We start from the raw sequence: 20992 nt of genomic DNA on the forward strand, positions 1-20992 counted from the left end.
TCCTTTTCACGATGGCTGCTTGGCCATGGAGTGCAGCTCGTCCGAATGGGGCTCAGGCAGACCTGACCTCCAGCCCGGCTCTGCCCTCACTCGAGCGTGGCCATGGGTAGCTGTACCCCCTCCCTCCAAGCCTCCAGTTCGACATCTGTTCCTGGGGCATAACTCCACCTACTTTATGGCCTTGTCATGTGGATTTGAATCAATCGACGCAAAGCTCTTGGCTCTGCGAGAGGCGCACCGCGAGCCCCATGTCAGCCCACTACAATCATTAAGTCCAGGTATTATATATGTCACAATAGGCTTCTCGGGGTCAGGACACTGCTTACCGTCCTCTAGTCGAATCATCAGCTGGTTCGGGGCACCTCTGTTCTTCCTCTGATTGGGTGCGGCTGAGCTGGGCAAGTAATAGGCTATGTCAGGGCTTTCTCTCTATTTTCTGGCTTTCCTAGAGTGGTTGCCAAATATGTGTCCTCTCCTCCAAGGCAACCCCGCTCCCATCCCCAGAAGGGAGTAACTTCAGCATCACCCCCATTTGAGAACGTGAGGCTAGTAGAGCACGTTACCCGGGTTTATTGCATTTAAGGCAGGGCCTTCAAAAGCCCACTTAGATGTCTGTGGATGGACCGGTGGGTTCCCCGTGCCTCGCCCTGCCTCACTGCCCCCCCCCCCCCCGGTGCTGCACTCAGCTCCAGACAGCACTCAGCGAGACAGGTCAGCAGCTAAGCTCTCTGCCTTTCCTCTGACCTCAAGTCTGTTTGTTTTCCATGTGCCGCAGCTGTCTGGAGTGGAAATCTCCACTAAGGGACAGAGCTCCTCTCTATGCTAGAATCGGGAGAATGCCACAGGAAAGGAGGCTGCCCAAGCATCAGGAGGGCTGGTCACTGAGTTCCCGCATGACACTGGGCGAGCCAACCCTCAGACCTTCTGTTTTCTTATCTCCATGGGCTGAGAAGACAAACTGCAGATCGGTCTTGGCTCATGTTCTAACACCAACTGGTGGACACAGGTTGCTTCCGGTGTAGTGTTGAGATGGATTCTGAGGCTGTATTCGGGCTCCCTAGGAAACGGTGTTGTGGTCGACTAGCAATGTCTTCCATGAACTGAAGGATCGGAAGGATGGAATATTTGGTGTCACATAGTTACCACCCCAACCCAGGTGCTCTGTAAGGTTCCTCAAAGCTTGAAATGGCTCAGAGTCTTAAGGTCTCATAGGATCACACAAAACTTAAGAAGATCTCTCTGTTGATTTGACCTTTATTCTAACAGCACCACAGGCTTCTCGTGGTGAATGCTCCCTTACCCCTTTTCAGTGCCCACCACGGAGGCCCATTCAGATTCCCACATCCTTATAGCCACCATGACAGGTTCGGCCACGGGGATCTCCGCCAGGTCAGGTCACTGAAAATCAGCCCAGTGATTCCCTACTCCCCCCCACCCCCACTGGATCCAGCCCTACCTGACACTAAATCTAATTCTAGATTTTTAAGTTACAGGAGCCAATGCATTCTCTGTTTTGCTTACACAGTATGAATCGGGCTTTTGTTACTTATAATTCACAGAGTCCTAACACACAGATTCTTTCTTCTTCCCAGGCAGGCCCCAAAATGAGGACCAAAAAAGGGTTTGGCTAATATGACAGTGAGAACATCTGGGGCTTTGTTTTTGATCCCATTTGATCCAACCAAGGCAAGAGGCCGAGAATGCAGAGAAAAGATGCCAGTTTCTTCAAGTGCAGAGACCTGGGAAACACCTGCAAGGGGTCCCTGTGATAAGACAGACCCTGCTTTGGACAAGTAGAGTCTAAAAGGGGACAAGTTGTCTGGAATATCTTTTCATCCCCCTCAAAACGTCATTTGCACGAATGCTTTCTCCTTAGCTTCCTGGGACACTGAATCTAACTTGGTTGAATTTTGTTTAAAAACCTGGGCATAAATCATAAATACCCTCGGGAGAGAACATGAACCATCAACTAGCAACATTAACATCCCTCCGCCCCACCCAGTCTCCTCCAGTTAAATGGACTGGAACCTCTCCACCTGTCCCCAGAGGAAACTTCACTGCCTGTTCTAGAACATTTCAGAATGGTTTTCTCTGCAAGTTTTCGCATATCCTCACGCAGCTCAGCTTCCTGGCCTGGCTCCTCCACAGTGAGGGGAAGGCAGGGACCACGACAGGGAACTAACAAGCATTTCTAGAGTCTGGCTCTTGAAATTGTTTTTCTGGGGCAAATTCTTTTCTCTCCCCACCCCTTCCTTCAGGAACCTGAAAGGCACAGCAGCAATGGAAGCCTAGTGAAGGCTTTGATGTCAGATGGACCTGAGGACAAAACCTAGGCTGCCACATTCTTGCTGTGTCATCATGGACAAGTTGCTTCACCTCTCTGAGCCTCAGCTTTCCCTAAAATGCAGATGATAATACCACCCACTGTGTTGGGCTGCTTCTGAGAATTCAATATTCTAAATGCTTGCACAGCCTGACATAGTCCGTGGTAGTTACAGTATCAGTATTCGTGGTTTTCTCACTTAGATAGGCTTAGATCAGGGCAGGAATGAAGGAGGTTGGAGGAGAGAGAGAGAGATTGAGAGCAAGCAATCTCGGAACTTCTGCATCATTCGGCCCTGGGGGATCCTGACAGCATGTCTTGTCAGCATGCCTGGTCACCCTCCAGAGATCTACCTGCTTCATCCTTTCAGAGGTGAGGGATGGCTCTTTCTTCCTCAGGTGGGGAATCTGAGGCTGGCCCTCTGCCCAGGTCCCAGAGTTTGCCGACAGGGACTGAGCTGTGACAGAGGCTCTGACCACCGAGTCCATAGTACTTTGTCACAGCACCTGAACAGATGAAGCCAATTGTTATATACTCACTGCTCTGAATGTTTCTCCTTCAGTACATTTACCACGACTCTAATTGAGTGTGTGATAATTTCTGTAACAAGTAATAGTGTGAAGAATATGACTGCTTTCCTCTATGCCTCTCTGGGTAAACAGCCCTTCCCCTTGGTCCTCAGATATCCATCTGCCCGGGGACCACGTGCATTCATACAGAGGAACAAAGAGCACGATTGTGGCAATATTCAGTTCCTCTTAATCAAAACAGATTTTGCCACAAGACAGTAGACTTAAAAAGCCACCACTGTAAGAAAACATTTCTTTTTAAGTCCTTTAGGTACCAACGAACATAGCAAAGGTGTAGTACTTTCCCAAGAAAATAGAGGTCTCCCTTCACCCATGCCCCCAGGCTTGCTGTCTAGGGCAGGAGGAGAGCATGCATAGAAGAAGGGAGGACATCCTCCTGCCCCTCTCTTGGCTTCAGCCCAGAGAGCACAGGGACATAGAGGAGGGTGGTGATGCAGAGTAGGGATGCAGGGTTACCTGGGTTCAAACTCCAGCTCTGCCACTTAAGAACTCTCTGACCGGGAGCATATTATTATTGCACATCTCTGTGCCTCGGTCTCCTCATCCGTAAAATGGGACTGAGTACTTCCTCACAGAGTTGCTTTGAATGTTTAATGAGTTAGTGTGTGAAGTGCTTAGTGTAAGTTCTGGTATTTACAAGCAATCTAAGTATCAGCTACTTCTATTTTATTTTATTATTTATTTCTTATAGGTTTTTTTGTTTGTTTGTTTAATACAAGTAGAGCCAGCTCCTAAGGCAGGGATTTGCACTGACCCTCTGGGGACTCAAAGGGGAAGCTACACTGAGTCCACTGCCCATCATTTCAAGTTGGGGGGACCAGGCAAATGCCCCAGGTTGAAAGGAAGGGAGCCTTCCCCAATGTTGTACTTTCCCTGACTACACGGGGTCCTCCCATGGCTGGGATGGGACCCAGAATGTCCCTTTTCATAGAGGGGACACTGTGTTAGGATGGTGGACAGCCCCAGCAGGGTCCAGATGCAGTGGAGGCAAGGGCTCTGAGCCAGGGAAGAGACAAGTCAGCCAGGCAGGGCTCTGGGCCCAGAGCATGTGTTCTTCCAGCCGCCAGCTTTAGTCCCAAGTGCCAGAAAGGCTTGTAGTGATCCCGGGCAACAGACGTGGCTAGAATCCCCGACTCCCTCCACCAGGAAGCCTCCGGGACTCCAGACCCCATGCCACCTTGGAGGGGGCTGGGGATGGAGCAGAAGGAAACCTGAGACCGAACATTACCTAAAGACATCACCTGAAAGACCTAAAGTACTGGGTCAGATTAAATTAACCAGATTAGACTAAATCTAGTGTTCTTCCTTGTTGCCTTGGGACTAGGGTTTGTGAGAAATCTCCGCTAGGTTAGAGGAAATAATGAAAAGACATTTTTTTTTTTTTTTTTTTTTTCTGCAGAGGCACGTAATGCTGTGGATAAAGATGGAGCCTCAAGGTCTGTCACCAGCACGGAGCCGCTGGGGGCGGAACCGCACTTGTCCGAAACGCACTAGGCCCCCCACAAACACCCCCTGAAAAAGCGAGGGCACCATTCAACCCTGACTGAGCGGTGGCGGACAGGCGGCGCGTATCTGGGACTGGGGAGGAGGAGGAGGAACTCTTCCCGGCTTCCTTCAGGGAGGGGGGCAGACAGGGGTGCCGCCGCCTGGCCTTCGCTCTCCTCTTCAGGACCCACTGACTTGCTTTAATGGAGAGAAAGTGGCAAAAGTGATGTGACGCCACCTCCACCACCGGTGACTTAAGCGCGGCCCCATGCACCGGCACGCATGCACACCCGCACAGTAGGCACCTGTGCGCGCGCGCGCGCGCCCACGCACATACGTGCACGCCCGCGCGCCGGCGCATGCGCACATGCTCCCGCACGCATGCACCTTCCGGGCGGGCTGACTTTGCAGAAGGCACCTGCCATGCTGGAGAAGGCCCCGTGGCTGGGAACGGAGGGCCACCACCCCAAGACGTGAATCCTGCCCATACCACTGAACGAACGGGAAGCGGATCCTACCCCTGAACCTTGAGACGCGTAGAGCCCCCACGGACACCTTGACGCGCCAGTGACGGAGCCAGAAGCAGAGGACCCGGCCGCCGCGCCTGCAACCTGACCTGCGGAAACTGTAAGATCATAGACATGTGTTGTTTTAAGGCACTGAGTTGTGGGGACATGTGTCATGCAGCGATGGATAACGAATCCAGCCCCTCGTTAGCTCTGTGCCCCGACCCAGCTACTTTATATGTGTTCCTTGATCTAGAAAGGGACATAATAATTGCACCCCCACTTTCTGGGTTCATCGTGAGGACCAAGAGAATGAACAAATGAATGAATGGGACAACTGGCTGGAGCAGTAAGATTACAGAATCAGGAAATGAAGCTCGAGGGTTAGGGCAAAGTGAGGCTGCAGAGAGTCCTCACTGGGTAGCCAAGTGCCCAGCCAGAACCCCCAGGAAGGTCCCTCACCAAAGCGAAGCCCCACCTCTACCCTTACTTTGTCCCAGTGAGTTTCTCCTGGGGTTCTAAAGCACCATTGCTCAGGGGTACCTGGCTGGCTCAGTCCGTGGACCATGCAGCTCTTGATCTCGGGGTTGTAAGTTCAGGCCCCACATTGGGTATAGAAATTACTTAAAAATTAAAAGACCAATGCTCAGAGCTACCTGTGGTCAGGGCGCCCAGCATCATTTGCCCTCCACCCTGCCATCCCTACACTGGGTTCTGCCATCCCTTCTTCATGGATTAGGTTCCCCAAGGGGTTGCTGTTGTCCAAAAACTGGCCAGGCTTGTTGCCATGGAGACAAACAAGCCTGCAGCCACAGCATCTGATAGCTCTTGAAACTGACCCTCGTGGGAGAGCCGCAGCCAGCTGGCGTGAGTACCAGGAACTGGCCACAGCTCCTGGGCAGTCAGTCCTGGGGGAGACAGGGATAGAGGGCAGGGGTCAGGCTTCAGCCTTCACATGGTAACAGATGCCTGACTCCAAGTCAGAACAGACTTTCGACTTGGATGCATGTCCAAGCTAGCCTGCAGGGCTTTGCCCCCCCCCCCCCACTTGGGGGGGATGGCAGATGTGGGATCCCCAAACCTGAGCTGGACCCGCTGTGCTGCCCATCTCTTAACTACCACCTCAGTGTTAAGGACCCAGAGATGTGCACATCCATCCCCCATCTCATTTGGGTTGGAGCCACTTGGGCAGAAGGGGCACAGGGACCACATGGCCATTGTCTATCCTCTTTTCACTGCTGAGCTGGGGACGTGAATCAGACCCCTGATGTCCACAGGCATGCACACTGGTTGCCAGCCCATGTGCAGCCCACCTGTAGCAGGTCGTGGCTCATGGTAACCCCAGCCCTCCTCCTGGGTCCTCCCCACTCAAGCTAATCCCACTTCTTGGATTCTGGGCACACGGGCTAGCCAAGCTGGGTGACAGCCAACATTGGCACTGGTCTCCCAATTGCCCTGAGCGTTAGGGACTGGGAGAAACCTCCTTGCACTGTGTGCATGCAGCAAGTTAGGAGCCTGCCCCTAGACCCACAGCCAGAAGGCACAGCGCTGCTTCTCTCTTGTCCTGATTGGCTCTTCTCTGTACCCCAGCAACGCCCTGCCACCCTGCCGTATCATCATGATAACGATGATTAGCATTCTTGAGAACTCTCTCTGTGCCACTAGCGCAGGAAATCCCCGTACGCCCCCAGGGTAGGTTCTGTTAATAATCCCTGTTTTACAGCGGGGCTGTCTAAGGCCTGGCTGGTCAGTGGGGGAGGCAGGATTTGAACCCAGGCAGGCCTGGCTTTAGGGCAGTGCTCTCTGTGATGTGGCTGGCTCCTACACACTTGCTAGCCACTCTCACAGCTCTTAACATCTGCCATCCCCACCCCACCCCCCGGGGGTCGGGGGCAAAGTTCTGCAGGCTAGCTCTGTTCTTGCAGAGCCCCTGATCTGCCCAGGGGCCTCCAACTTGCTCACTGGCTAGGAGAAGGCTCCTGGCTCTCTGTGCTGACAGAGCAGCTATTTCCTGGCCCCAAAGCCCCAGTTGCTGGAAATTAGAATCCTTCCTCATGGCTCTGCGCTCGTGGCTTTGAGAGACTCCTGATTGCACACGTCTCCCATTAGCCAAAACAAGTTATTTCCATGGCTGCGACACAGGCGTGTTAAAAGGTAAACTGCCATACATCATCTGGCAGCACACTCGTTTGTCTCTGTCAGGCCCCATTCCGGCCCCACCAGGCCCCTCTCCCCTGGCTGTCAGAGAAACAGCTTCATCCTGCCTGCAAAGGCCTTCGCCAGGCCTGGCCCAAGGAGTCGGGGTTTGTGGACCCGACAGAGTGAATCACTTTGCGAGCATTCAATAGCATTGTCCCGATGACGAATAAATCACACCTTAACGGACCATTTTTCAATTTGTAAGCCCAAGTCAGGACTCCTAAAATGTTACCAGATGTCAAGGATGAAATGTATGCGTCTGGTGTGCTCTTACGCACGTGAGGGTCGCAAGCTTCCTGCCCACAGGAGAGCCGGGCACCAGTGACCCCAGGCAGAACACAGCTCGGTGTTTGCCACTGTGAAAACAAGGCCCAGCCCCCCCGCCCCGCAACCCCTCCCCGTCTTTTTATAGCCTCTTTGGGGGAGATGTGTCTGGAGAGAGTGGAGGGAGGTGTGGGCCAGGAGACGGCATAGCTCACGTGGCTGGGATTCTGGGAAAGAAAGCACGATGACTCCAAGCCCTTGGAATGGGATTGGAGGGTCTCAAAACCTCGCTGGCTTTGGAGTCAGAGAGAAAAGCCTTGCTCCCAGATGTGCTGTTTACCAGCTGTGTGACCTTATGCAAGTCAGCTCACTGCTCTGGCCTCAAACAGACATGATCCTAGAACTTGCTTCACAAGGTTGTAGAGAGGGCTCAGCAGGGGAGGAATGAAAAGAGCACAGAAGAGTGCCCGGCACATCGCTGGTGCTGCTGCAGTCTGCGGGAAGAGACGCGGCAGGAATAACTACTGTTCCTGGGTGCGGTGGGCCCCCAAAATTCACGTCTACCCAGAGACTCGGAATGTGACCTTATTTGGAAATAGAGTCTTTACTGACAGAACTAGTTAAGATGAGGTCACACTGGATTGGGGTGGCCCTAAATCCAATGACTGGTGTCCTTAGAGGAGGAAGAAGGCCATATGAAGGCAGCAAATACCTGCTTATTCATTTGTTAACCTGCTCAGGGCAAGGGCAGAGGCACCTGAGTCCGGGCCCCGGGGCCAGCACTCCTGGTCCAGGGAGCCGTCTGGCCCATTCAGCACCCACAAACAATTCCTAAGTTTACCCCTGGATTTCACAATCTGGATTTGCTACGATCACTGCTGCTGAGTCGTTAGGGTAGGGCAGAGAGGGCCAGAATAGAGGCAAAACCACACATCGCCGTTAGTCCAACAGCAAAGCTCCCCCACCCTGGGTCAGGAGTGTTTTTCTACCAGGAAACACGAACAGTTCATGTGAGTTTGTTCACCCTTTGTCCTAGGACACAAAAATGTCAGAAATGTGCAAGGGCCTTGGCCACAGAGGGACACCATATCTTGCCCCCAAGGTCCATTTCCGGCACGGGGCGGAGGGTCAGGGTGAAGACCACTGCGCAGAGTCGGGACAAGCAAGTACTGCTGTGTGCATGCCGTGGGGGGCCGGTGAAGCTCCCCTTTCTCTGGGCCCTGGATTTCTTATTTGTAAAATGGGGGTCATGATGCCTGATGCCTCAGCTCACAAAGTAGAGCAGATGTCATAAATGCAGGTACGGTCTTACGGGGCTCTTTCCTCTGTTCGCCCAAAGGGGTCGACGACACAAGAAAAGAGCCCCTCTAACAGGGCTTCTCCCAGACCCCACTTTATAACAAGCAGACTTGACCCTGACACTCAGTCCATATGTATTCACTAAGCACCAACTGCATGCACGATGCTGTGCCGGTTTCTAGGAGGCTATTTACAACTGTTCTTAACTACTGATGAACAACGTCGGCAGTCGCCACCGCGTACTGAACATTCATAGATCCAGAGCCTCGCGTGCTTTGCCTCTCTTAATCCTCACGACACATCCGCCAGATAATGTCATCAGAACCCCATTTTTGAGAGAAAGCTCAGTTCAGAGGGAGTACGACTCTCTCAAGGCCACACAGAGTTTGGACTCCCTTTAGACTCTGCTCCAAATGAGATGTTCTGCCTGCAAGGACCCACAGCCCAGTGCGGTGAGACCCAGACCTGCCCGTAGCGAGACATTCCTAACACAAGCTTGTATTTCTCACGCCTGACATGGTGTCAGACACTTCATAGTGTTACAGTGTGTTACGTCACTGCGACCTCCCAAGACCTTCCTGAGAAGTTGTTGCCATCACTATGATCATTATCGCACCCAGAGAGAGGAGGACACAGAAGGGCAGGGGTTCCAGGGGTGGGAGTGCTGAGAAGTTAGGACCAAATCCAGCCTTCTTCCACATCTGAGATTCTCAAGCACCGTGCATTTTGCCTCCGAAAAGAGAGCTGGATACCACTGGTGCTAAATCAGTGCAGAGTCAGTCTGCACTGTCTGGAGTCCAGATCCCAGGAGGCTTCCAGGAGGAAGAGGCTTGCAGAGGATGGGCAGAGCCTGCATGGTGCAGATTCCCTCTCCCCAGACCCACCTCAGTACATTTGCCAGGAACCTGGGAGCTGGATGGCCCCCGCTCCAACCTTTTGAAACTCATCGCTTGGCGCCTCACCCCCCTGAGGGCCTCGGGAGGAATCTGTCCCTCTTGGCTTGGGGAGGGCCTGACCCCACCTCCCACCGGCCTGTCCGCATGCCAGGCCAGGGCTGACCCTTCACCCGCACATCTCTCATTCTGCAGGCCCCAAGAACGAAGTCCAGAGCCAAGGTTATCGTGGGGGTCACATACCTTAGGGGAGGGGTGAGTACACAGAGCCACAGGCTGTTCAAGGCAGCATTATTTGCGATCACAAAAGATTGGAACTGACCTCGAGTCCATCAGCAGGGGACTAGGTCAAGGTACTTTGGCACGAACACATATGACTCGGGTGTCAACGGGGGGGGGGGGAAGAGTGAGAGGGTTTTGAGTAATAAAAGCTGACGTTTATGAAGGATTTGAGCCTCTCCCACGTGCATTGACTCATTTGATCCTACATCAGTCCCAGAGGAGGGACCATTATCATCACTTTAAAATGAGGAAACAGAGGCACCTGGAGGTCAGGTCCCTGGCCCAAGGCTCTTGGCCATACCCGATGGAGCTGGGGCTTGGTGCCAGGCAGGGCACATCAGAACCACCCCGCCTTCTGCCTCCCTGCTCCTCCATCTAGCCAGGGGTCTCTACTCCAGGAGCTCCCCGAAACCTGGGAAAGAAGAGAAACGCTCAGATAACCTCCAGCACTTTCCGGCAGCTCTGGCCCAGGGGAGCAGGTGTAATCAGGGGAGCTTGACTGAAGCCTCCTGCGTCTGCAACACATTCTGGTAACTCAGACGCTGTGGTAGCCAACTGCTCTCTACAGTCAATTACGGCCAGTGGGGCCCACTGATTATCTTTATAGCCTTTCCTGGAGTCATGACAAGGAAAACTAAACGATCCGCAGGACCCCTTTCATCACGGACAGCCGGGTTTCACGGTTGGGGGTGGAGGAAGGAAGGAAAGAAATTACTTTTTTCCCCACTTTGGAGCTAATCAACAGAACTCAAGGCTGGGCGGCCAACGTGTTGGTGTTGAAAAAAGCTGTTCTCAAGCAGAACTAATTGGCAACAGAAATGGAATTCTTTTCCCCCCCAAAAAAGTATACACATCCTTTATCCCTGGGAATTTGGGGAATAGGTATTCCAGACATGCTGAGCGCGACTGCCCGCGCACAGCCGTCTGCCTCCCACGGGCAAGGCCAGGAGGCAGCCCGCACGGGCTTCCGCTCGGCCCGCTCGGCCTGTTTTGCAACAGGATGGTCACAAAGGTCAGTGGCCCAGAGCAGCCCAGCCTGAAGTGGACATTTGCTCTCCTGCTGCCCAGCACCACTTCCCTCCTCCTAGAAACAGCAATTGGCTTTGGGATCCCCCATGCCCCGATCCCCAGACACTGGTTTGCGGGGACTTCATCCCCTCTCAGCTCCAGGGATGAGCCCTGGCGGGTATAAGCCAAAGAACGTATTCCAGGGAAATCTGAGGAAGACACCTACAACCCAACAAGAAACAAGAAGGCACAAAAAAAGAATATCTAAGGAAGCTTCTAGGAAAGAGAGCTCTTGCGATTTTAGAGGTGCAGAGAGATCGAAGTAACCTGCCCAGAGGAGTCACACAGCCTGGTAGTCGGGGATCCAGGATATGAACCGAGGTCTGTAGGATTGAAGACTTTGTGACATTCAACTCCTAGGCTCTACGAAGAGGGGCATAACCTCTGGAGGGAGCCAGACAAACCGGATTCAACCCCATCTCTGCCATTTACCACCTGTGGGATTTCAGGCAAGTTACTTAACCTCTCGGGGCACCTGCGTGGCTCTGTCGGTTAAGCGTCCGCCTCTTGGTTTTGGCTCAGGTCGTGATCTTGTGGTTACGGGATCGAGCCCCACATTCGGTGGTGCGCTCAGTGTGAAATCTTCAGATTCTTTCTCCCTCTCCCTCTGCCCCTCCTCTCTCCCTCTCTCTCAAATAAATAAAATCTTTTTTTAAAAAAAAGTTACTTAACCTCTCTGCTCCTCAGTTTCCATATCTGCGAAGTGGGGCCTATAAGAGCACCTCCGTTTGTGATCTGAGGATTGAATGGATCAACAGCAATACACGTAGAGTGTGAGCAATAGTACCTGTCGTGAGTGAGAATTTGTCCCTACCCACCTCCCCCCTCCCCGCCGCCATCACTCTCTGTCCCACACGTGGTGAGAACCAGACTAAGTAAAGGCAGGGGGAGGGGAGGAGGGAGGTATTAGTGCAACAAGGGCAAGGGCTCGAATTCCCTCTCCACGTGTTCCTTCCTGTAGTGTGGCGTTCAGGCTCGGTTCCCCTCCAGGAGCAGCTCTGCCACAAAGGTGGGAGACGTCACGAACCCGCGGCCCGCTCAAGGCTTTTGGCTATACTTAGACCTGGAGATACACAGTAAGTGGCAGCCAGGCCTGTTCATGGAGGTGGTGGTGGAGATCCAGGGGAAATTGCACTCATTCAAGTGGCAGAAAGTAAGCCATCAGACAAATGCCACCTGGTCGACGGTGCGTGTGAATTGGCAAAGCCACAGTGGAAAATAGTTTGGGACGAGATTTCATATGCCCACAACCCTGCAGTCCTGCTTCTGGGTGGACACGGGAGACGCACCCCAGCATGTGTGTACTAGGACAGGTGCAAGGATGCCCAGAGCAGTACTGCTTATGATAGCAAGCGCACAGGAGGGAGACAACCCGGACACCTCTAGACGTGGGAAACGTCGTGGTTCGCCACGTGATGGCGTATAGCAGTGGAAGATGAGGAAGCAAGGAGCCGTGTGCAACCACGGGCATGAATTTTAGTGATAAATGCTTTATGAAAACAAAAGTGGCACAAGACAACATAGATCTTTTTATAAAGTTCAAAATAAGTGAAAGTCGGGCGCCTGGGTGGCTCAGTTGGTTGAGCGACTGCCTTCGGCTCAGGTCATGATCCTGGAGTCCCGGGATCGGGTCCCGCATTGGGCTCCCTGCTCAGCAGGGAGTCTGCTTTTTGCTCTGACTCTCCCCCCTCTCATGCTCTATCTCATTCTCTCTCTCAAATAAATAAATAAAATCTTTAAAAAAAAAAAAAGAAAAAAGAGACATTAAAACAGATGCTTCAGAAATAAAAAGAATCGTAAGGGACTATTAAAAAAAAACAAAAATAAGTAAAAGTCAATAATCTATTGTTTGGGCATAAATATTTTTTTCTTAAAACAAGGGAAGTCGGGATGATGAAAAAGTTCTGCAAGTGGATGGTGAGGACAGTTGCACAACGTTTAGAATGTACTTGATGCCACCGAATTGTATTCTTGAAAATGGGTAAAATGGTAAGTTTTATGTATCTTTTACCACGGTTTCTTAAAGAGCCATAGAAAGGGGTGCCTGGGTGGCTCCATCAGTTAAGTCCCAACTCCTGATTTTGGCCCAGGTCATGATCTCAGGGTCGTGAGATCAAGCCCTGTGTTGGGCTCCGTGCTCAGTGGGGAGTCTGGGATTCTCTCTCTCCCCCCTCCCTCTGCCCTTCTCCCACATGCACGCATGCTCTCTCTCTGTCTCTCTAAAAAACAACAACAACAAAAAACCCTAAAAAGAAATAAGCCATTGAAAGATAAACACAAAATTCAAGATCATAGCTACTGCGGTGGGAAGGAGCATGTAAGTAGGTATAGATAGTTGTCAAAGTTCTAGTTCCTGGGCTGGGGGGTGGCTGTCTGGGGGTTTTTGTTTTATAAATAAATGTGGTGAGACTGCTAGATGGAAGGTTGAATGGGGCCATTCAGGGGTCTCTTTCAGTGTGTCCTGAGGAGGTTATGATTAATTCACTTCTACCTGAAGTCTATTTTCTAAGTCTGGAGGAAGGTCTCTGGACCAGGATTTGGGGACCAGGGGTCTAACGGGGACTGCTGGGCAAGTGAGCAAGGCCTTCGGCCCTTCCCTCTGCATAGGGCCATAGGACTGGCCAGTCCCTGGTGGAGCGGGGTGGGAGGGCGTCCAGTGGTGCGTTTGCAGGGCACGTGTCTGCCCTCCCCCACATGCTTGCATCTGCAGGGTCTTCCCTCACTCGTTTGGAAGGCAGGGTCGGGCATGCTCCTCAGAGGAGCATGGTGGAGCCGGTGTGGCGGATCCAGTTCAAGGGACAGCACAGTAACAGCCACCTGGCCGTAGCAGAACCCCACAACAGATCCCATAACCTGCCTGACTCACGGTGTATCTGAACTCCCGCACGGGAGATGGTGTTTACCGGCCCTCCAAGCCCACCTGAGACAGAGAAGAGGAGTGAGTGCAGAGCCATGTGAGCAGTCCGGAATCTGGGCCTGGGCTGGTTTGACAGAGCATCTGATGGTGTCCGGTTCCAATGCCTCTCACTGTTATGCAGATGAACAGCCACTGCGTGAGTTGGCAAGGGTGTTGAAATGTGGTATTCGTAAATGAAATGTAGTATGTGCCTAGAGATTCCTAGTGACCTTAATGCATGGTTCTCCCAGGAGGTCTGACTGCCTTGTCACTCTTGGCAATATAGCAAGCCAGGTAGTTCTACAAGTTTATTGAATGCCTACTATGGAATATAACACTGAGCAAAACAGGCCAAAAAAAAAAAAAAATATATATATATATATATATATATATATATATACACACCCTCAGGAAACTCACATTCCAGTAGGGGATATTTAAGAAAAAAATATATAGTATGCTAGATGACGGTAAATGGTAAGAAATGAACCATGTGGAGATCTGGAGAAGGAGTGTTCCAGGCAGAGGGGAAAGCACGTGCAAAGGTCCTGAGGCAGGACTGTGCCTGGCACAATTGAGAAGCAAGTGTGGCAAGGGGGAGAGCAGGGGAGATGAGGTCCAGATCCTACAGGGCCTTGTGGGCATGGTGAGGACTTGGCCTTTTACTCTAGGTGAGGTGGGCCCGGGACTGGAGGGGGCAGGAGCGTGTTCTGAGCAGAGGAGGGACAGGATCTGATTTCATTTTAACAGGACCCTGCTGGCTGCAGAGAACACACCATTAGAGAGGCAAGGGAAGCAGACACCAATGAGGAGACAACTATAACAACTCAGAGAGAAATGGCCTCCTGGACCAGGGACCGGGGTGAGGGCAGGGGAGGGGACAGGAAGCGGTCAGTTTCCAGTTACAGGTTGAAGGGAAAGCCAGTAGAATTTCTTTGTACTGAAAAGTGGAAGCAGCTTGGTTTTACTTGTGTGTCTTGGGGTCAAGAAAATTTGAGACCTGGTTAGAAAGTAGAGATACGGTTATCAAAATAGATCCCTTCTTCCAACCTCCTGGGACTTCTGATATGCAGGCATTGAAAGGAATGTTGTAGGTCTCCGTGAGCTAACGTGGATGAACACTCAGGATGTATTATCAAGTGGAAACAGGAAGATGCAGAATAGAATGTACAGAATGAGCCCGATTTTGAAAACTAAAACTACAAGAAAAGAAAGATGCAAAAAAGAGTGAATGAATGGTCTGGAAGAATAGATACCTGACTCTTAACAGTGGTTGTCTGAGGTGGGAGCCGCTGAGACTGAAACTCAGGATCACCCTTCCGAGCACACAAAATGAAATAATTATAAAACCTATTTGTAATTATTTTTAAAAGTGCTGTGAGCATGGCTCCATTCTCCATCATAGCCATGCTCCTCTGAGCCAGTGTCCCCACCTGGGCCTCCTCCTTGGCCTCGACTGTAAGAGACGGAACTCAGGAATGAGAAATACTTTCCTCGGCCATTCGCTGGCTTGGGAGAATCTGGAAAGGGCCCACCTGGCTCCCAGGGTTTCTAAAAATAGAAAGTTGTCTTAACTTTCCTATAGGTTTGGCTTAGCTGTTACTTCTACTTGTTCCAATATGCCGTTTCTATTAGAGAGTCGTGCTCTGCACATGAAAATAAACTACGGCAGGAGCAAGGCCTTAAGTGGATGGAATTAACAGGGAGCTGCCCCTAATGGGTCACCAGAAATGTCCCTGCATGCAGAGCCTGGGAAGGCAGTGAGGAAACCCGGGCCACAGCCACCTGCACTGGGGCCCGGATGCGGCCTGTGTAGATGCCACCTCCTACCCAGCCTAGTCTCTGCATCCTTTCCATTGCTCAGAACAGGAGTGAGGAGTTGAGCTGTTGGTGGGTTTTAGGCAAGAGGAGGAAGCTGAAATATTTGTGTCCAGGCTCAGTGCCTAGAGTTTGACTCCCTTTGGGTGAGGGCTAAGGATGGTCCATGCCAGGATTTCTGAGACCCTGGGCACAAGCATATGTGCTGTGGGGCCGTTAGCAGTCAGTGCTCCAGGAGAGAGAGAGCGTGTGCGTCTGTGTGCACGTATGCGTGTGCACGCACACACGTGTACATATGGATATATGCACGTAGACGCACAGTTAGGTTTATTATAAACTGTACTGGTGTAAAGGATGTACAGCACACAATTTACAAATAAAAATAAAATTTACAATACCCCCTTGTAAGTTTCATATATACTCAACTGAGTCACACGGAAGGGGTCTGTTGATTTTTGCCCCCAACCCTTGTATCTGTAGTCAGCCTACGCTTCCGGTGATGAGTGAGGGCAGCCCAAGGCTGGGGGGTATTTTCTTTTACCTTAAGGAGTCAGACAGAAGTGATACAACAAAGGGTAGTTTGTCAATGAAGCGAGCAAGTGCCTTCACTTTGGGGCTATTCACAATGGGACAGCCACAGGGGACACACTTCTATGCATGCTCTGCATCGTTCGCTTTTCCTACCTCCTCCCTCAAGTCTAGTCAGTCAGCAAAACAGTAAATCGAGCCCTGAGTCATCCTGTTACCGGTTCCCGTGGTTTAAGGACTCCCATTGGGGCCGATTTCCCAGGCCACCACCCTGGGGTCCCGTCACGTGGACTTGGGGAGAGATGCGCAACAGCGGACTATCGAGTGTGCTTCCACTGGACAGCACAGACGAAAGTAACCTCGGGAGCATCCAGAGCAGCAAAATGTCCTCTCAGACGTGGAAAGGGAGGAGCAGTCGGTACTTATTACCTTTGTAACATCACTGATTTAATTATAAGTCTGTGAAATATAATTTTTAATAATGGCTCTGTTTAGCAACTCGTTCACTACCTTTCTGACAGTCTGACCATTGGCTTTCAAGAGCCGGGACAAGCTGGCTCCCGCACACCACAGTGTAGGGACCGTGTGGCAAAGAGTGTCATGGGTTGGGGAGGAAGCCAGTCCCTCCATCTCTGCCCCGAACCCAGAGCAGCTCAGGCACACAGAGGGTGGGGGGTGGGGGTGCTATGAGAATCTCGTGTGGGCAGAGGCAGGAGGGGGCAGGAGAAGACCAACAGGGCAGGAGCCCAGTTGGTGGGCACATGTGAGTTACCCCTTCCCTGCTCCCCAGAAAGAACTGGGGGCCCTGGCAGGGGGGTTCTGAGCTTCTGATGCAGAGTAGGTAAGGGCTTCCTAGCCAGCACGCATCTGGGCTAAATCACTCCCCATGAAAGCAGTCCGTTCGGCTCCTCGGAAGCTCACAGGCCCAAAGGCCTGGGATCGCTGATGTCAGTAAGGAGGCCCTCAGTCCCTTCTTCAAGCCCACCTTCATGCCCACCTCCTCTGGCGCCTTCCCTGGCGGCAGGGCTCGTGGGAGATCTTTATCTTCTCTAAGCTTATTGAGAACTTACGTGCCCTCCAAGCAGGCTCTCGGAATTTTAAAAGTTGCAAAGAGATTTCAGAGATTTCCTAAAATAATCCCTTCACTTTATAGATGAGGGAACAGAGACCCAGAGATGGGAGGTGACTTGGTCAAGGTTACAAGAAAAATCAAGGGCAGAAGTGGGTAGGATGACCAGTCGTCCCGGTGTGCCCGGGACTGGGTGGTGCCAGGACCCCCACTCAGGTCTTGACTCAAGCCCAAGGCAGAGGGCCTGAGCCAATCCCCAGAAGGAAGGGAGGCCTGAGTCAGTACAGAGCTGCTACAGGGTGGAATTTTCCAAGAGGAGAGAAAAGAGGAGGCCACATCTGGGTGCTGGGATCTCCAACCCTGCCCAGATGCCTAGCACCAAGGGATTTCCCACCTGCCTCAGCCCTGCTGTGTTTTTCCCGGGCCCTCAAATGTAACGTGCATCCTCCTCCTTAGTGCCGGGCAGACACTCACGGACTCGATCGGCAGCTTATCTCTGGCGCAGCCAAAGCTGTGAGGCTGTATATGCAAATAGCCTCCGATAATATTAATGCGTGATTCCCCCCCGGGGGAGGCGTGTGCAAAGCTCTGTATGTGTTTCACAATTCTGTTGCATCCAGAGGAGCAGTGGGGGCCCAGAATGATTTGAAGCAGATTTTTGGAAAAGCAAAATAAAATTGGAACAAAACCTAGTAGAGGCATGTGCCACTCTCCCCACGCCCAGCTCTCTCCACCCCTGCCTAATGTTCACTCCCTTCTCCCGTCCCCAGGAGCCTCCTACAGCAGGGTGGTGAGCCCAGCACGAGGCATTGGGCACTCCATTCCAGCCAGGAGCCCCTGCCCGGGACACGTGCCCCCGCCTGTCCAGAGCTGAAGGCTGCCCAGCCTGTGGCTGCCTCTCTCTGACCTCTCTGCCTGCCTCCCACAGGTAATCCTCCCCCCGACACCCTCCTGCACCCCTGCTTCCTGGGGAGATCACGGCATCAGAACAGAATACAGACTCCTGGAAGTGGACAGTTTAGGGCAAGTCAATCAGAAAGGCAGAGATCGGATTCTGATCTCTGCCACTGACCAGCTGTGTGACCCTGGGCGAGTCACTTCACTTCTCTGAGCCTCTGTTTGCTCAGTGTACCAGGAGGGTAATACTTGCCCCACCGGTGGCTCGTGGGGATTCCCTGAGCTAGAGCTTCATAAATGCCTCGCACAGCTTCTGGCATATGGCAGATACACAAGAAACCCAGTCACAGTAAAAGACCCTTAAAGAGCAGTTGTTCCAGCCACTCCCTCTCCATTGCAGAGATGGACAAACGGAGGCCCAGGGAGGGGAGAGAACTCGCCCAAGGCCACACAGCAAGCCCCTGCAGTCCCATCTGGCCCCCTCGCTGGCTCCCCTCTCGGGGCGAGCTCCAGGGTGGAGTATGTGCAAGGGCTGGCTTCCTCACACCTCACCTCCCTCTAGCGTCTGGTCCCCACACCAGCCTCACTCACCAGCGAGCAGGTACCGGCGTTCAGGCCGGAGCACACCTCCTCCTCCAGGCAGCCTGGCTTTCTCGGTCGCCGAGGTGAGCGGAGGCTCCCATCCGCGGCAGGAGTCGAGCTGGGACTCCGGGAAGCCCGTCCAGACTAGCCACTCGGGAGGTTGCTCACAAGGAGCCCACTGTCCCCCGGCCTTCCTTGCGGTGCCGAGGGCTGGGGGACAGCGCACTGCCGGCCTCTGATAGTGCAGCCGGCCTCTTATCTGGCCTGTGTCCGGGTGCAGGCGGCCGTGGAGCCGGGGTTCCAGGAAGCCCGCCTGGGGCCCCCCCGGCCGGCCCACTCTCCCCGGATGCTGCCTGCTTCTCTGGACGCGGCCGATTGCCCGTCAGTGTCACTGAGCTCTGCCAGGGAGAATTCCATGCTGGCCCCCAGCAGGCGGGGCCCCCACCCCTTCACGTCCCACCCCCCACTCCCATCTTGGCAAGGGGACGGGAAAAGGCAGCTAATTTCAAGTCCGCACAGCGCTTGTGGTCGTGTCCTGAACTCTCTACGATTAATCACGGAGCATCTGATTTCTGCTTCGCCTCAGAGGGGGGTGTGGGGACGCCTGGAAGTTTCTGTTTACTCCATTCTGCGCCGGGCTGTGTGCTAATCACAAACAGACAGGGACACAGCCTTGCCCTCCCTCCTCCGCCCCCACGTCCTCTCTTACCTTGCCACTTTCATGTCCCCTCCTCGCTCCTTCTCCTTCTCCTCCTCTCTTCCCTCTCGCCCTACGTCTGTCTGGATCTGATCCTCCACACACCTCTTCCTATGGTCCTGGTCCCCCCCCCCCCCCGCCCCCGAGCCCCCGTTGTCCCCTCTGCACCTCCCACTTCTCCTGGGGTGCGGATTAGCTTGGCATTTTCCCTTTACATCTTTAGAGTTAGTGGTCAGCTTCTTTTACTGCTTTGTTCCTTTTTTTACAACCTAATGTTCTCAGGCTTTCCCCACAACTCCCCCACCGCCCCTATTACATTTGTCTGTGCGACTCCTACAAACTTGACGGTGTCTCAGTAAGGGGGTGGGGTCCAGGCACAACATGCGAATGGCTCCCTTTGTCACCTTGGCACATCAGCTTTCGGATTCTGCTCAGGGATGGCCCTGGGAACAAAGCCCCCATTGACCAGCACCACAGAGAGGCCTGGCCCTGTGGAGCCAACCAGCCTGTAACACCTAGAGATGAATTTCTCTCTCCCTTGGCTCCCTTCCACCCTGCAGCCACTGCAGACAAGAAACCAGGAATAAACAGCCCCAAAGAATAGCAACTGACACTGAGCAACACACATACTCTGACGGGTAATTTGGCAAGACCTTTGGAAACCAGAAATGAGCATATACGCCACCCACCCAGGACATAACTTATGCGTGTGCCTGAGGAGGCATGTACACAGAGGTTTGCTAAAAAAAAAAAAAAAAAAAAAATTTATCATAGGAAACAATTGAAAATAATGTAAACATCCATCAAACAATGACTGATTACACAGAATGCGGAAGGGTCATGCTGTGGCTTACCAGGTAGCAGTTTAAAAAGAATGAGCTGAGTCGGTAGGTAACAAAAGCTGTGGGTCTCCAAGACATATTATTGAGTGAGAAGGGGGTCAAAATGATATATTTGATATAATCCTGATTGATACAATCCTGATTAACCCTCCCGTGTACACACACAAAGAATGAGATACTGTAGAAACACGTGTCAAGCCTGAAAAAGATGACCCAAACTGGGTCATTAGCTCTGGGAAAAAGGGAGGCAAAATGGTTTAAGGATGGTGCTCTTACCTGTAACAGTTTCATTTTGAAAAGTGAAAATGGGGGCGCCTGGGTGGCTCAGTCGGTTTAGCGGCTGCCTTCGGCTCAGGTCATGATCCCAGGGTCCTGGGGTGGAGCCCCACATCGGGCTCCCTGCTCTGCGGGAAGCCTGCTTCTCCCTCTCCCACTCCCCCTGCTTGTGTTCCCTCTCTCGCTGTGTCTCTCTCTGTCAAATAAATAAATAAAATCTTAAAAAAAAAAAAAAGAAAAGTGAAAATGGATTCATCTATTACCTGTGTCCTAAGCAGCTTCCTCCTCCTCCGCACCTGGGTGCAGAGAAAATTTCATCCCAGCACGTGCCCCCTTGGACTAACTCCGAGAATTCTCCAGTACATCCACAGAGAATGCAATAGCCGTGCTGAGGAGTGAACCCAGCAATTCTGCAGACACTCAGGTGTGATCACCTCCAGTTAGATGTGGGACCCCTGAGCCAGCAGTGACTTGTCAC

The 20992-nt window shown here is 52.5% G+C and overlaps 1 protein-coding gene and 1 long non-coding RNA gene across 3 annotated transcripts in view; one reads left to right on the forward strand and one right to left on the reverse strand.

Moving 5' to 3' along the window:
* The window catches only part of RIPOR3 (RIPOR family member 3), a 72978-nt gene extending 53899 nt beyond the window's left edge, over positions 1 to 19079 (reverse strand). The window contains exon 1 of one of the 2 annotated variants that reach the window (XM_027623376.2): positions 18709 to 19079. The gene's annotated coding sequence lies outside the window, so the exon portion shown is untranslated. The remainder of the gene's footprint in view (positions 1 to 18708) is intronic. The other variant, XM_027623374.2, reaches the window with a different exon arrangement.
* Positions 11621 to 18152, forward strand: LOC113938168. The gene is made up of 3 exons (XR_003524846.1): positions 11621 to 11985; positions 12790 to 12898; positions 17991 to 18152. It is a non-coding gene; the product is annotated as an uncharacterized LOC113938168 (long non-coding RNA).
* Positions 19080 to 20992: the final 1913 nt, after the last annotated feature.

This window comes from Zalophus californianus, chromosome 8 (assembly GCF_009762305.2).
Source record: "Zalophus californianus isolate mZalCal1 chromosome 8, mZalCal1.pri.v2, whole genome shotgun sequence".
Taxonomy (NCBI): domain Eukaryota; kingdom Metazoa; phylum Chordata; class Mammalia; order Carnivora; family Otariidae; genus Zalophus; species Zalophus californianus.